Source organism: Neofelis nebulosa, chromosome 11 (assembly GCF_028018385.1).
Source record: "Neofelis nebulosa isolate mNeoNeb1 chromosome 11, mNeoNeb1.pri, whole genome shotgun sequence".
In the NCBI taxonomy this organism is placed as follows: domain Eukaryota; kingdom Metazoa; phylum Chordata; class Mammalia; order Carnivora; family Felidae; genus Neofelis; species Neofelis nebulosa.
In genome coordinates this window covers 25,314,425-25,328,572 of record NC_080792.1, presented here as the reverse complement: position 1 = coordinate 25,328,572, position 14,148 = coordinate 25,314,425, and positions in this window count along the sequence as shown.

The window sequence follows — 14,148 nt, the reverse complement described above, 5'->3', positions numbered from 1 at the left end:
TGCTTCGGTGAGCATCGGCGAGCTTAACCAACTGAGCCACTCAGTGCCCCCACCCTTTTTGGGGGAGTACCCTTTATTTTTGTATTTTTATTTTATTTTTAAAGTTTATTTGTTTATTTTGAGAGAGAGAGAGCATGGGTGCATTCAAGTGGGGGAGGGACAGAGAAAGAGGGAGAGAGAGAGAGAGAGAGAGAGAGAGAATCCTAAGCAGGTCCCGTGCTGTCAGTGCGGAGCCTGGACGCAGGGCTAGATTCTCAGAATGAGATCATGACCTGAGTTGCAACCAAGAACCGACGGCTTAACCAACTGAGCCCCCCAGGCGCCCCTGGAACACACTTTAAAAGTAAAGATATCTTGCCCGCTGCCCTGGTCAGTATCTCAAGACAACTTCAGTGCGATGGTTGTGAAGTCAAAGCCTCAGCGATTTATTGGGAGGGACACCATCGTATTGTGAGCTCAACAATTTATTTATTTATTAATTTATTTTTTGGTCAGAGATATCAGTCCTACTGTCTGTCCTGGGTCTTTTTTAAAGATAAACACAGCTTTCTTCTTTCTGACTGAGCTACCCTAAACTCTCCATGCAGGCTTCTTCTGGCCTGTCAAAAAGAGACCCTCAGAAGGGTGGCTTCATAAACCCTACAGTCATCTTCCTGGTGATCAGGCAACTCTTGTCTCTCCCTCCAAGGCAGGCTTCTTCATTAGCTGTGCCCCTGCTTCTCCCTCTCCTTTGCTTCCTCTCCCCTTCCCCTTCCCCTTCCCCTTCCTCCCCCCTTCTCCTCTTCCCTCCTCTTCCTCCCTCTCCCTTCTTCCCTCCCTCTTCTCCCCTCTCCTCCTCCTCCCCCTCCCCTTTCTCCCCATCTCCCCCTCCCTCCTCCATTCCTGTATCTTTGGTGAAGTATCTGTTCAACTCTTTTCTCCCTTTTAGGGGAAGTTGTTTGTTTTCCTATCATTGAACTCTGGAGGTTCTTTACATGTTCTGGATATAAATTATTAGACATATGACTTTCATATACTTTCTCCCAGGCTATGGTTTATCTTTTTAGTCACCTAACGGAGTCTTCTGAGGAACGATGTTTAAAATTTTGACGCACGATGTTTAAAATTTTGACGCAATACAGTTTATCAATTTGTTCTTTTATGGATGTTGCCTTTAGTATCATCTGTAAGAAAAATTGACCTAACTCAAGGGTACAAAGATTTTCTCTTCTGTCTTATCTAGGAGTTTTATAGTTTTAGGTTTTACATTTAAGTCTATGATTCATTTTAGGTTAATTGTTTTACATGGTGTGAGGTATTGATCGAAGTTCATTTTTTTTTGCATACAGATATTTGTTTCAGTACCATTTGTTGGAAATACCATATTTTCTCTAGACAACTGTGTTAGCACCTTTGTCAAACACTGTCGTCTGTGTGTGTGTGACTTTGTTTCTAGACTCTCTGTTTCACTGATCTATTCATTTGTTTTGATGTCAGCGGCACACTCTCTCCATCACTGTAGCTTTATAATAAGTCTTGAAATTGCACCCTGATAGTTTTCTCACTTTGTTCCCAAGTTGTTTTCGTTATTCTAGGTCATATGCATTTTTATATACATTTTAGAATCAGCTGCCAATTTCTACAAAAAGCCGGCTGAGATTTTAGTAAGATTGCATTGAATCTAGAGGTCTGTTTGAGAATTGATGTCTTTTTTCTTTGTATAAAACAATTTTTAATGGTTTATTTTTGAGAGAAAGAGTGAGACAGAGCGTGAGCAGGGGAGGGGCAGAGGGAGGCAGACCCAGAATGTGAAGCAGGCTCCAGGCTCTGAGCTGTCAGCACAGAGCCCCAAGTGGGGCTCGAATTCACGAATCGTGAGATCATGATCTGAGCTGAAGGACGCTTAACTGACTGAACCACCCAGGCACCTCAACGTCTTTTCAAAAAATTTATTTAAATTCAAGTTACTTAACATACAGTGTAGTCTTGGCTTCAAGAGTAGAACCCGGTGATTCATCTCTTACATATGACACCCAGTGCTCATCCAGAAAAGTATCCTCTTTTATGTCTGTCACCCATGTAACCCCCTTCCACCTCCACACGGAACACTTTTTAGAATGAATTCAGTGTTTTATAGCTTGACTATCGATGACAGACGGCATTATTTCTTCAGGGGGCTTGGCTTACTCTTTCTGAATGCACAAAAAAACTACTTTTGAGTAGAACCATGTTAAGCAATATGCAATCACTTACTTACAGTGGCATTTTTATTTTTAAAATTTAAAATTTGGCCAAAAATGTCGAGATGCCACTTTGCATGGTGTAGGGGGAACTGCCACTCTCCTTCCCAGGCTGCTGGGAGTGTTGGCAGTTGAGGGCTCTTAGATGAGCCTCTCTCCAGGAATTGGCCTCAGCCAACCAAGGAGCTCGAAGGCACAGTTCCTCCCCTGGGGGGCAGTACTTGGCCATTGACTGGTGATTAGCAACCCCCCCCCCCTCCGCAGATCTCCTGGTGGGACCAGCCCCTCCTGCTGCCCTTGAACTCCCCGCCCCCCCATCCCCTCCCCACCCCAGGTGTGATCCCCGAGAGCAGTCCCCAGCAAAAGTTTTGCATGCAGATCTCCACCTCACGCAGACAACTGTCTCCTGGGAATTCAGCTGAGGCCAGATTATTTCCTAACCAGCTTCCAATTAGTTCCGAGCTTTGAGGAGTGTAGACAGAGAAAATAAGGTCAGCCCCTGAGGCTCAGAGATGAGACTGGGCCAAATAGGAAGCCAATTATCACTGGTCTGTTATGACTGCTTATGGCCAAAGTCACTTACATCACCCAGGCATGCTTTCTCTTTCACATGGCACCCTTTGAAGCTGCCCTGATTTGGGGAGGAGGAGGAGGAAGCATCTGGCAGGGACAGGGATGATGCAGTGGGAGAGACAGGGAAAGAGGGAGGCTTTGAGTCAAGGCCAAGTGAAGCTGAAGAGAGGCTTGCTCGCGGGGAACAGGGTATCACAGAGCTGGGGCGTTCGGGGAGCACTTGTGGAAGGTGAAGACTCACTTCGTAACTTTCCTCAACTCCCTTTCAAAAGGGGCAGGCGTGTGAGATGGGAAGTCGGAGGAAATGGCACCAAAAACTACTATACGACTGTGATACTCAAACTTGTTTTTATTCACCTGCTGCTGATGCGAATGAAAACCAGAGCTATCCGAGGTGACAGGTGGGCAACCAGTATCCTAACGAATGGATTTCCTAAGTGGTCTTTGCTATTCAGGCAACATTCACCTTGACCTAAATCTTGTCCTATTCTGTCGCAATAATATGTGTGCCTCATGGAATCCCCCCACATGTTTGAAGAGTTAGAATGGGGTCTTTAAAAACAACCTTGGGCTGGCTCACGTAAGTGAGTTTTCCTTATACAACAGACTTACGTTTTTGTAAATTTAATTATATAATGACTAATAAGTCCTCTCACCTATGTTTCCTTATGTGACCCTTACAACCATCTCTGCTGTAGGTTTTGTTATGCCCATAACAATGCCTCCTCTTAGCAGAGGGGCAAACTGAAGTCCCCAGAGGTCAGCGGCTGGTACAGGGCCTCTCAGTCAGTGGATGAACTTGGATTTAACTTGGGTCCACAGATATTAAAGCCTGTGTTATTTCCTTCCCTTAAAAGCACTAGAAGACTTTACCTTTCCGAAGAGGGAGTCTGTCCTCTGTATAAATCTGGATGTTCACTTATTGCGAGGTGGGGCCACCTGCTTTCTGTGAGGGAACACCCATTCTACGATTTTCTCATAAGAAAATGGACAGTGAGGAAATAGTCTCTACAGTGCTCCAGGTGAGTGAGAGATGAGATGTCACCAAGATTTCCAAACTTGCCCAACTGGTTCGCTGTGGGATACCGGAATCACACATTCCTGAAGAATGGCCTGGAGATGTTTTACCAGCAGAACCACCTAGTGTGGTGGGAGGGGATGCTACCCAAGGGAAGGAGCAGCTACAGGAAGAGGAGAAGGGCTCCAGCTATGGCTCAGTAAGGCAGGCATGGAAAGGTCTGGAAGTAGTAGAGGACCCAGTGTGGAACTAGGCCCTTTTCAGTTCCATTCCATTTAATCTTCACTGCACTGCTATGAAATGGATTTTCCCATCCTTTATTTCAAATGTGGACCTTGAGATCTGGAGAGACTGAATCGTCAAATATCAGGGCAATAAGTGGAGGTTGGAATTAAATTTCGAGCCCAGGTCTCATTGACACCAAATCGGTTTTTTTGTTTGTTTGTTTTTTTTAAATGCTTTATTTATTCTTGAGTGAAAGAGGGACAGAGCACGAGCGAGGGAGGGGCACAGCAAGAGAGGGACACAGAATCCGAAGCCGACTCCAGGCTCTGAGCTGTCAGCACGTGGGGCTCGAACTCACGAGCCATGAGATCATGACCTGAGCCGAAGTCAGATGCTCAACTGACTGAGCGGCCCAGGTGCCCCCAAATCGGTTGTTTTTAAACACTGAGTTACACTGTGTATGAAGCAAGCGGGATAAGGAATTATATTGCGTACCTTCAGACCCCCTATTTAAAGTATTTCTTCAACATTTAGTTAGTGGAAAGATTAAGACCGAGAAGGGGAAGGGTTGATGGGGTGCGGGGGAGCAGGCAGCGTCCGGCCTCCTTCACTCAGCAGACAAAATACCGTGGTTACCACCTCCTTCCACCTTATAAGGCACATTGGGGAAACTGTGCTCGCCTGAGCTCCGCATTGAGCGGTATCTTCTTCCCCATTCTGAAGCCCATCGGAGCATCCCTTACAAGCATAAGCAGTTTAAACCCTGAGAGGTGGCCAAGGTGGTCGCGGTGCCGAAGACGGGCTCTTCAGGCACTGCCACTGTCCCCTGTGCGGTCACACCACAGACCACATCTGTGGATACTTCAAAGAAGTCTCGTACTCTGTCTTCTGACTTTGCTCAGTATGACTTCCTTCTCTGCTCTGTCCCAGGTTGGCAGCCTGCTTGGAAACGCGGGGCCCCCGTGGGGCCAAATGGCTCTACTGTGTCCCTCCTCCTCTGGGCCATGCCACACTGTTTTGTAGCAGGGTTCCGGACACTGTCGTCCCTAGTGGGAGAGCAGGAGGGGAGGGGACCTGGTGATCATTTCAGGTAATTGTCACCCGCTTGGGTGGCTTTCTCTCAAGACTACGTCCCCTGCTTCCCTTCAGAATGTCAACAGCCCCAAACAATATGGCCCCATCTAGCCACATTAATCTGAAGAAAGTTGGGCTTATAGAAAGACCGTTTTCTGGGAAGCCTGCCCCAGGATGTGCACATGGTGATAAATAACCTATTCTCTCCTTTTTATTTACTCCCTGTAATTGTCGATAGACTTTGCTGGGGTTGAAGTCCGTGGCATTCCGGTCAAAAATGAATCAAACGGAATATTGCTAAAAACGGTGATTTCGTGTAATTTAGACCTATTTTTATCAAGGAGATTGTAGTCTACCAAGAATTCAGTCCACAGTGTGGCAAATCTTTACTTTGCCCAATCCAATTTCAACACTTAGGAAAAGATAAATCTAAAAGCTTGTACACAAATAATTATGTATGAGAAGTGGGAATAAAAGAGAGGTACAGAAATGGGCAAAGATAACCAGAAGTGGCTGGCCAGGAAGGAAGACGCAAGGAAAGCCTACACCTGCTACATAATGTGCTCATCAGAATCCTGACAATTTTTAGAAGAAAATGAATATAAAAGACACATGTTATAGGGCTAGGGCTTAAGCCAGTCTAGAGGTGCCAAGAAGCCTGTCCTAATCTGTGCAAAGCCAGGAAGGGCTATCACCCGGTATTCACAAGATTAACCTGAGCTGTAAAGATGTGCAGATTATTCTATGAATGAAAGACTCTGGGAGAATACTCAGGGGGCACTTGGAAAGTTTTCGTTTCCTAGAGGATGTTCCAGGCCATGGATCACCCTGCCCTGCAGCTGTGTGCATAACTTCCCCGTGATGACTGGTGAGTTTGCCCAAATTCCATGATCGTGTATTGGCTAACACCATCCGGGAGTGTCATGAGGGCCCCGGGCAAGATCCTGGTAGAGTGGGTCTGGCCACGACAAGGACAGGCACGAAGGTTTAGAACATTTGGCAATGGATGTAACATCTGACTGATTGATACTAGGTTATTCATGATGATGTCAATTTTCCCTTCTTTTGTTCTGGAATAAGTCTCTCATGCATAACAAGTAAGTACTCCGATAATGATTTAATGCATAGTCTTCTGATTCCCTTAGGAAAGGTAGGAAGTACTTAATTAAAGAAGGAAAAAAAAAGCACAGATAAAGCAAATAGCTTAGTCAAGAGCTCACGGCTCAGGGGCACCTAACCTGAGGTTTCTGATGCCAGTAAATGGTCCAAGGAGATGTAGTCTGTTGCCTTTCCTCCTGTACTGGTTTCTTTCTGCCCAAAATATTGGGGTGACCAACAAGATCCTTGTTTTTTTCCTTCTGGTCTTTTCAGAAAGCAAAAGGTACTTTTTTTTGGGTACATGAATGTTCATAGCATTATTATTCATAATAGCCAAAAAGGAGAACCAATTAAAATGTCCATCAACTTAAGAATGATTAAACAAAATGTGGTATGTCCATACAATGAAATATCACTCAGCCACAAAAAGGAATAAAGTTCTGACACATGCTAAGATATGCTAAGATCAGGAAGCCAGTTCCCAAAGACAACGTATTGTATGATTTCATCTATGTGGAAAAGAAACCATACAGACTATAGGCAAGTCTACAGATGTAGTTGATTAATGGTTGCCTTGGGCTGAGGGACTTAGAGCAGAGAGGATGGAGTGTGGCTGCTAAACGGTATGGGGTTTCTTTTAGAGGTGATGGAAAAGTCTTAAAATTGGCTGTGATGATGGTTGTACAACTCTGTGGATATACTAGCAGCCTTTGAATAGTACGTTCCAAATAGGTGAATTGTACGATATGTTAATTATATCTCAATAAAATGGTTGAAATGGAATAAGGAGAGACCTCTACTAAGATTTGAGGTGCTGCAGATGGGAAGCCTCAACTGTGTTTGCGCCTCTTGGTGTAGTCCTGGGACCAGACCCGAGTGTCAGCACAAGCGGTGACAGAAGTTTCCTGTACTGGATAACTAGGGGCTAAAGCCGGGAGGCATTCAATAAATGACTAAATAGATACTGGAATTCCTACTTCTTTGTTAACACCCAGTTAGTGAGGAGGGAGAGAAAAAAGTTTATGTCTCAGGATGTGGATCCAGGAAGGGCTTTGGATGGTGGCCCAAAGAGATTTTGTATTAAGGCTTTCATTGAACCAACACTATGGGGGTATATTTGTATGCCTCTTATCCCTCAGAGAGCACTGTATCTGGGGTCTCATTGGGGGCCTGGGTGCTTTTAGACGGAGGGGTTGAGAGTGGGTGTCTCTTGTCCGGCACTCAGCGTGGAAACCTGGAATGGATAAGGAAACTGCATGGCTCTGAAAGATGTAGTCTCCCATTGTAGCAGGTGGCATTTAAAAGAACCATGAAGGTTTTTTCTAGCAGCAAAATTCCCAAAACAGTGCACCAAGTCACCTCTGGAAGACATGGAAACTTTCACGTATGAGGGCACCTGGGAGTAAGATGCAACTAGTTATGGGACTGGGATATGGATTATTTGACTTCTGGGAAGCCCGCAACCAGGAGAGGCTGGAATCTCACCTGTCCCAAGATCAAGTTCAGATGTAATCTGGTCGGTCGAACACAGTCAACTGTGTCATTTCAATCAAGTCTTAAACCATCTCCCGCTACACTAATTTCTTGTGTTAGGCTGGGGCAAGCCTTTTGCCTCTGTAAATCTGGTGTCAAAGTGTCCGTAGGGATGGGTTTGGAAAAAAATTGTGCGGTCACCTTTCATTTTCCCTGTCACTTCCGTCCTTCAGTTCAACTGTGCCTGGAGCCCAAGAACCAGTGTTGTTCCAGTCTGGTCTCAACTCCTGGGCCTTAGCAATATGGCTGGCAGAGGCCGCAGAAAGACAATGGCTCAGGCTAAACCATTCTGAGAAGCAAATTCATGCTGAGACATATTTGACTGTTATTTAACATGTTGCATTTGCAAAGAGCAAGTCAATTATCTTAAGGAACAATTTAATGACCCCATACCTCATTGCGGTAGAATCTTTTTGCTTTGTTTTATTTTGTTTTAGGTGGGTGGACTTTCTGAATGCTTCTTAACTGACCTAGTTAAATAGATCAACGCATCCCATACTTTAATGTACATAGGAACCCCCTGGGTATCTTGTTAAACTTGACTGTAATTCAGTGGGGCTGGCATGGGGCCCGAGATTCTGCATTTCTAACAAGCAGCCATGGGGTGCTAACACAGCTCACGGGGACTACCTTTGAGTAGAGGGCCTGCATGACCACCGATCCACAATCAGCAATGCTAATGCAGTCAGGAAGGAGCTGAGTTGCTCTTTCTTGAAGCCCCTTTGATGCACTCTACATCCCTCCATCACAGCACTTAAAACATTGGACTATAATTGTTTGCTTGGGACTCAGCCTCTCTGTTGCCCTGAGAATTCTCACACCGCAGCAGCCATGTCTTATCCACTTCGTCTTGGACTGTGCCTCTCCCCATCTTAGCGCCGTGCTTGGCACGAAGAAGGCACTTAGTGCTGGGTGATGAGCAGACATGGCTCTGGAGGTGAGTGGAGGAGGGCATAAACTCTTACACGGTGCTTTTGTTTCCACTTGGCCATGTGGTGTCATCCAGTGCTTTTCCACCCTGGATGCAGATTAGGGGAATTGAAAAAATACCGATGCCCAGGTGCCCTCCAGGTTCCGATTTCATTGAACTGTTTGGGGGCCTATGTCTGGAAGATTTTAAAAGCCTTCTGGGCCCTTAAAACTCAACAACAAAAAGACTGATACCCAACTAAAACGTGGGCAAAAGATTGGGCCAGACGTTTTTTCAAAGAAGGTATACAAATGGCCAGTAAGTGCATGAAGAGATGTGCAAACTCATTAGTCATTAGGGAAAGGCAAATCAAAGCCACAATGAGCTAGTACTTCACATCTAATAGGATAGCTATAATAAAAAATAAAGAGGGGCCCCCCGGGTGGCTCGGTCGGTTGGGCGTCCAACTTCGGCTCAGGTCATGATCCCACACTTCATGGGTTCGAACCCCATGTCAGGCTCTGTGCTGACAGCTCGGAGCCTGGATCCTGCTTCCGATTCTCTCTCTCCTTCGCTCTCTGCCCCTCCCCCCCTTGCGGTCTGCCTCTCTCTCTCTCAAAATTCAATAAACATTCAGAACACATTAAAAAAATAAAGAACAAAAGATAAGTGTTGGCGAAGATGAGGCGAAATCAGAACCCTTAAACGCTGCTGGAGAGAATGTAAAATGGTGTCGCTGCTTTGGAAAACAGCTTGGCAATTTCTCAACAAGTTAAAAACAGAGTTGTTGCATGACACAGCAATTTCATTCCTAGGAATAGGACCCAGAGAACAGAAAACGTATATTCCCACACAAACTTGTACGTGAATGTTCATAGTAGCATTATTCATTATTGCTGGAAAGTGGAAACAACCCAAATGTTCATCAACTGATGACCAGATACATCAAATGTGGTATAGCCATACAATGGAATATTGCCCAGCCATAAAAAGGAACGAAGTGCTGTTATATGTGTGGATGAACTTCAAAAACATTGTGCTAAGTGAAAGAAGCCAAAGGCCACATATTGTATGGCTCCATTTATATGAAATCTCCAGAATATGCAAATCCATATTTGTGGATTAATGGTTGCCAGGGAATGGGGGAGGGTGGAAATGAGAGTTATGGGCTTTCCTTTCAGGATGATAGTAATATTTTATTTATTTATTTATTTATTTATTTATTGAGAGCAAGCATGAGTGGGGGAGGGACAGAGGAAAAGGAAGAGAGAATCCTAAGCAGGTTCCACACCCAGTTCTGAGCCCAACTTGGGGCTCAATCTCATGAACCATGAGATCATAACCTGAGCCAAAATCAAAAGTCGGATGCTTAATGGGCTGAGCAGCCAGGTGCCCCATAACAATATTTTAGAATTAGATAGTGGTGATAGTGGTGGGACGTTGCAACTATGCTAAAAGCCACTGAATTTTCCACTTTAAAATGGTCACAATGATGGATTCTAAGTTTTGTGAATAGTATCTTAAAAAAAAAAAAACCAAACTTGAAAGCCTCCCAGGAGATTCTGATTTGCAGGCAGGTTTGAGAACTTCTGGTGTCAGATAACCTAGGGTATGTGCTCCAACATTTGCCCTTGAGACGATGACGTGGTTGACCAGAAGTTCTCAACTTCAAATGCACATTGGGAATGACTTGGGGAACTTTAAAAATGCCGATGCCTGGTTCCCCCCACCCCCCTACCAAAAGAGCCTGATTTGAATATTCTGGGTGCAGCCTGGACAGACTCCACAGGATATTCTAATGGGCAAAGTAGAGACCATGTTGTTCCTAAATATTAGGGTCCAGAGGATCACCGCGAGGGTTGTTAAATGCCCTTTTCTGAAATCTGCCCACAGAGATTCTGGTTCAGGAGGCCTGGAGTGGGGCCTGGGAGTCTTTATTATTAATAAGCTCCCCTGGTGTTACTGCTGTAGGTGGTCTGGACCACACTTTGAGAAACCCTGCTTTGGAGGAGGCCTCTCAAAATTTAATGTGCATACAAGTCACCTGGGACCTTATTAAAATGCAGCTTTTGGTTCTGCGTTTCTAAGCAGCTCTCAGATGATGCCTGGGATACTGGTCCATCGACCACCATTTGAGTCTCAAGGCTATAGAGCCATGGTTCTCAAACTGGGGTGCCTGGACAGGCATTAGCATCACCTGGGAACTTGTTAGAGATGCAAAATTCTCAGGTTCCACCTCAGATTTGCTCCACCCACCGGGGATGGGACCCAATGATCTGTTTTGTGTGTGTGTGTGTGTGTGTGTGTGAGAGAGAGAGAGAGAGAGAGAGAGAGAGAGAGAGAATTTCAAGTTGGCTCCACGCTGCCAGTGCAGGGCTTGATGTGGGGGTCCATCTCGCAAACCGTGAGATCATGACCTGAGCTGAAATCAAGAGTTGGGCACTTTACTGACCGGGCCCCCCAGGGCCCCCCCCACAGTGATCTGTTCTAACAAGCTCTCCGCACACTGGAGTTTGAGAACCATTGCTAGATATGTATCAAATGCTCTCACCCCCCCATAAATGCTTCCCCAACATGGACTAACACCTCAGTAGAGTAGCTGAGGGCTGTAAACCCGAGACGGCCTGTGGCCTTGGGAGAAGGCTGATTCTGAGGAAAGGAAGGCTTTGAAAAGGGGGTGTAGGAGAGGGATGGTGGGTGCTCCCAAGGATTCATGAGGTCCTCAGCCCCGGGTGGTGGCAGAAAGAAGGGCCGGTTCCGAAGGGGGTTGCTGGGCAATAACGGTAGGGGCTGGGGGTGCATTTGTGGCAGGACGGGGTCTGTGACCCAGGGCCTCGTGTCTTCTCTTCATTCCTGCTACAATGCAGGGCACCTGCCTTCCCAGGCCTCCAGGCCCCTTGGGAGAGCTGTACCCCCCCCCCCCCCATAAACACTGAGGTGCTAGGGACTTAATGTGTTAACTTCTTCCAGGGTCATCTGCATTTAAAAAGTGGCTTCCAGGAGAAAGCACTAATTCTAAAGTGGAATTTTAAGCTTTGGGGTTCCCGGATAGGAGACTGCCGGGTCTTCAAACCGCACTTCCTCAGTGAAAGTGTAGGGGGCTTATGAATGTGGCTCTGCGTCCAGCTTTCAGCCTGCTCGGCTGGGAGGGCCCCCTCCCTGGGTGCGGCCGGCCGGGAGAAGTGAGCCGAGGAATTCCCCATCTGCTGGGCCGCCTCCTGGAATCTCTCACAGCCCCATCCTCTGTGGGAGAGCGGCAGCAATTAGCATAGCTGGAACAGAAACGCTTTGTCTACATTCCAGACTGTGGGATTCAGGCCTCCCCCAGAGACATGTTAATTGTGTGGAAGGGACCCCGGGTGCCTCTTGGTGCCAACCCTTGCTCAAACGTTGCTGCTGCTGGAAAATAAACCAGGTGTAGGTGGATCCACGGCCCAGGCTTGTGCACTGATTAACCCCTTTCTCATCCAGGAAGACTGCTGCCCCTCCAGCCACTCGAGGTCCCTGTCCTTTGTGGTCAGGACAACCTGCTTGTTCTTGGCATGAGTGTGTCCATCCTGCAGCCTGGCAAAGTAGGACTTTGCCCAGATTGGCCTTCACTTCACCCAGATTGGCCTTCCTCCCCATCTGGGCTGCAGTTCCTTTATAGGGGACCTTGGTTTACACTTAACTCACTAATCAGCCAATCAACCAATCAATGTTTATTAAAGAAACTCTTTGCCCAGCACTGTGCCAAGATCAATAAGGCACCACCATCCGGAAGGAGGGGGATGCAGCCTGGGATAGGGGCACACAGTTGAGTGAACAGTGACATACCAGTGGTGAGCAGAGAAATGCATCGGATGCTCTGGGGACATTGAGGAAGGGGTCTGGAAATGTGCCTGGGAAGGTGTGGTGGTGTGGGGTGGGGAGGAGGTGTGGGGGAAGGCTTCCTGGAGGCGGTGACATTGGAACATTATTAAGAATGAGTATGGGGCGCCTGGGTGGCTCAGTCAGTTAAGTGTCTGACTTCGGCTCAGGTCATGATCTTGCGGTTTGTGAGTTCGAGCCCCGCCTTGGGCTCTGTGCTGACAGCTCAGAGCCTGGAGCCTACTTCCGATTCTGTGTCTCCTTCTCTCTCTGCCCCTCCCCTGTTCACGCTCTGTCTCTCAATAATACATAAATGTTAAAAAAAAAAAAAAAAAAAAAAAAAAAAAAAGAATGAGTAGCATTTTATCACATAGGTGTCCCAGACAGGGAAAGGCATCTATGAAGTCCACGGCGGGACAGAGTTTGGGCTTTCCTAGGACCATAGGCAGCTGAGGTGGCTGGACTGTGGGCCCACTGTGAGAGGGACAGGAGACAAAATGGAGAGGTGAGTGGCTGAGTCCTGGAAGATTTGATGTTCCAAGCTAAATTGTTTGGAGGTTGAGAGCACTGGGCAACCAGCAAAGGGTTTGTGTTTCAGAAAGCGAGGGCCATAGTGCGGAGGATGGACTCGGAGGGCGCCCTGGAAGTGGGGGGACCAGGAAGATATCAAAGTGCTGAGGAATGAGACCCAGGCAGGGGGAGTGGGGAGAGGAAGCAGACAGTGAGGGAGGGGGGCGTCTGGGGTGACACAGCCCAGGGTCATGTGTCTGTGATGTTGCCATGGGAATCAGGACAGGGATGAGGACAAGTTCTGTCCCGGACACAGAACGTCTGCGGTGCCCGAGGGAGGACCTGCCCCATGGGAGGGGCCTGGAGTGAAGGAGAGGGAAGGGGATGGAGAGATCTGACATCAGAGGTGGTGTCACCATCTTCGAGAAGAAAGGCAAGGAGGCTGGCTGAGTTTGCATCCTGGCTTTGCCTCTTACTAGTTGCGTAAACCGGAGGAAGACGCGATCTACAAGCCGTCTGTGCGTTGCTTTCCACTTTGGCGGAAAAGGAATCAAAGTCCTACTTTGCCAGGCTGCAGGAGGACTGCATCAGGGAATATGTGGAGGGTGCCTGGCACGGCATCTGGGCCGCCGAGACACTTGGTCGTTTTAAGTCACCAGGGAGAAGTTGAAGCCGGGTGTGGGTAAAATGGCCCTGGGGAGCATGAGCCTTGTGCAAAGGAGAGAGTCAAGAACACAATCTCCAAGGAGCCAGCAGCCGGCCAGCTAGGAGAGAGGGGTGAGGGGGACCCAGATGGGAGGAGGGAGTGTCCAAGAAGCCAGACATCACAGGGGCTTACGGAATGAAGGGGGAGACTGCAGCTCATCCGTCCCGAGGTTCCTAGTCATTTTAGAGCACTTTCAGCGGAGTGGGAAATGAGTGTGCATAATATTTGCAAAAACATTTTTGTGAAGGGTAGGAGATAATAAAACAAAGCAAAAGGGAAACAGGTCCGGGGAAGACTTCTCTCTCTCTTTAACATTTATTTTGAAAGAGAGAGAGAGAGCACATGAGCAGAGGAGGGGCAGAGAGAGAAGGGAGAGAAAACCGCGAGCAGGCTCAGCGCTCTCAGCCTGGAGCCTGACGTGCGGCTTGAACTC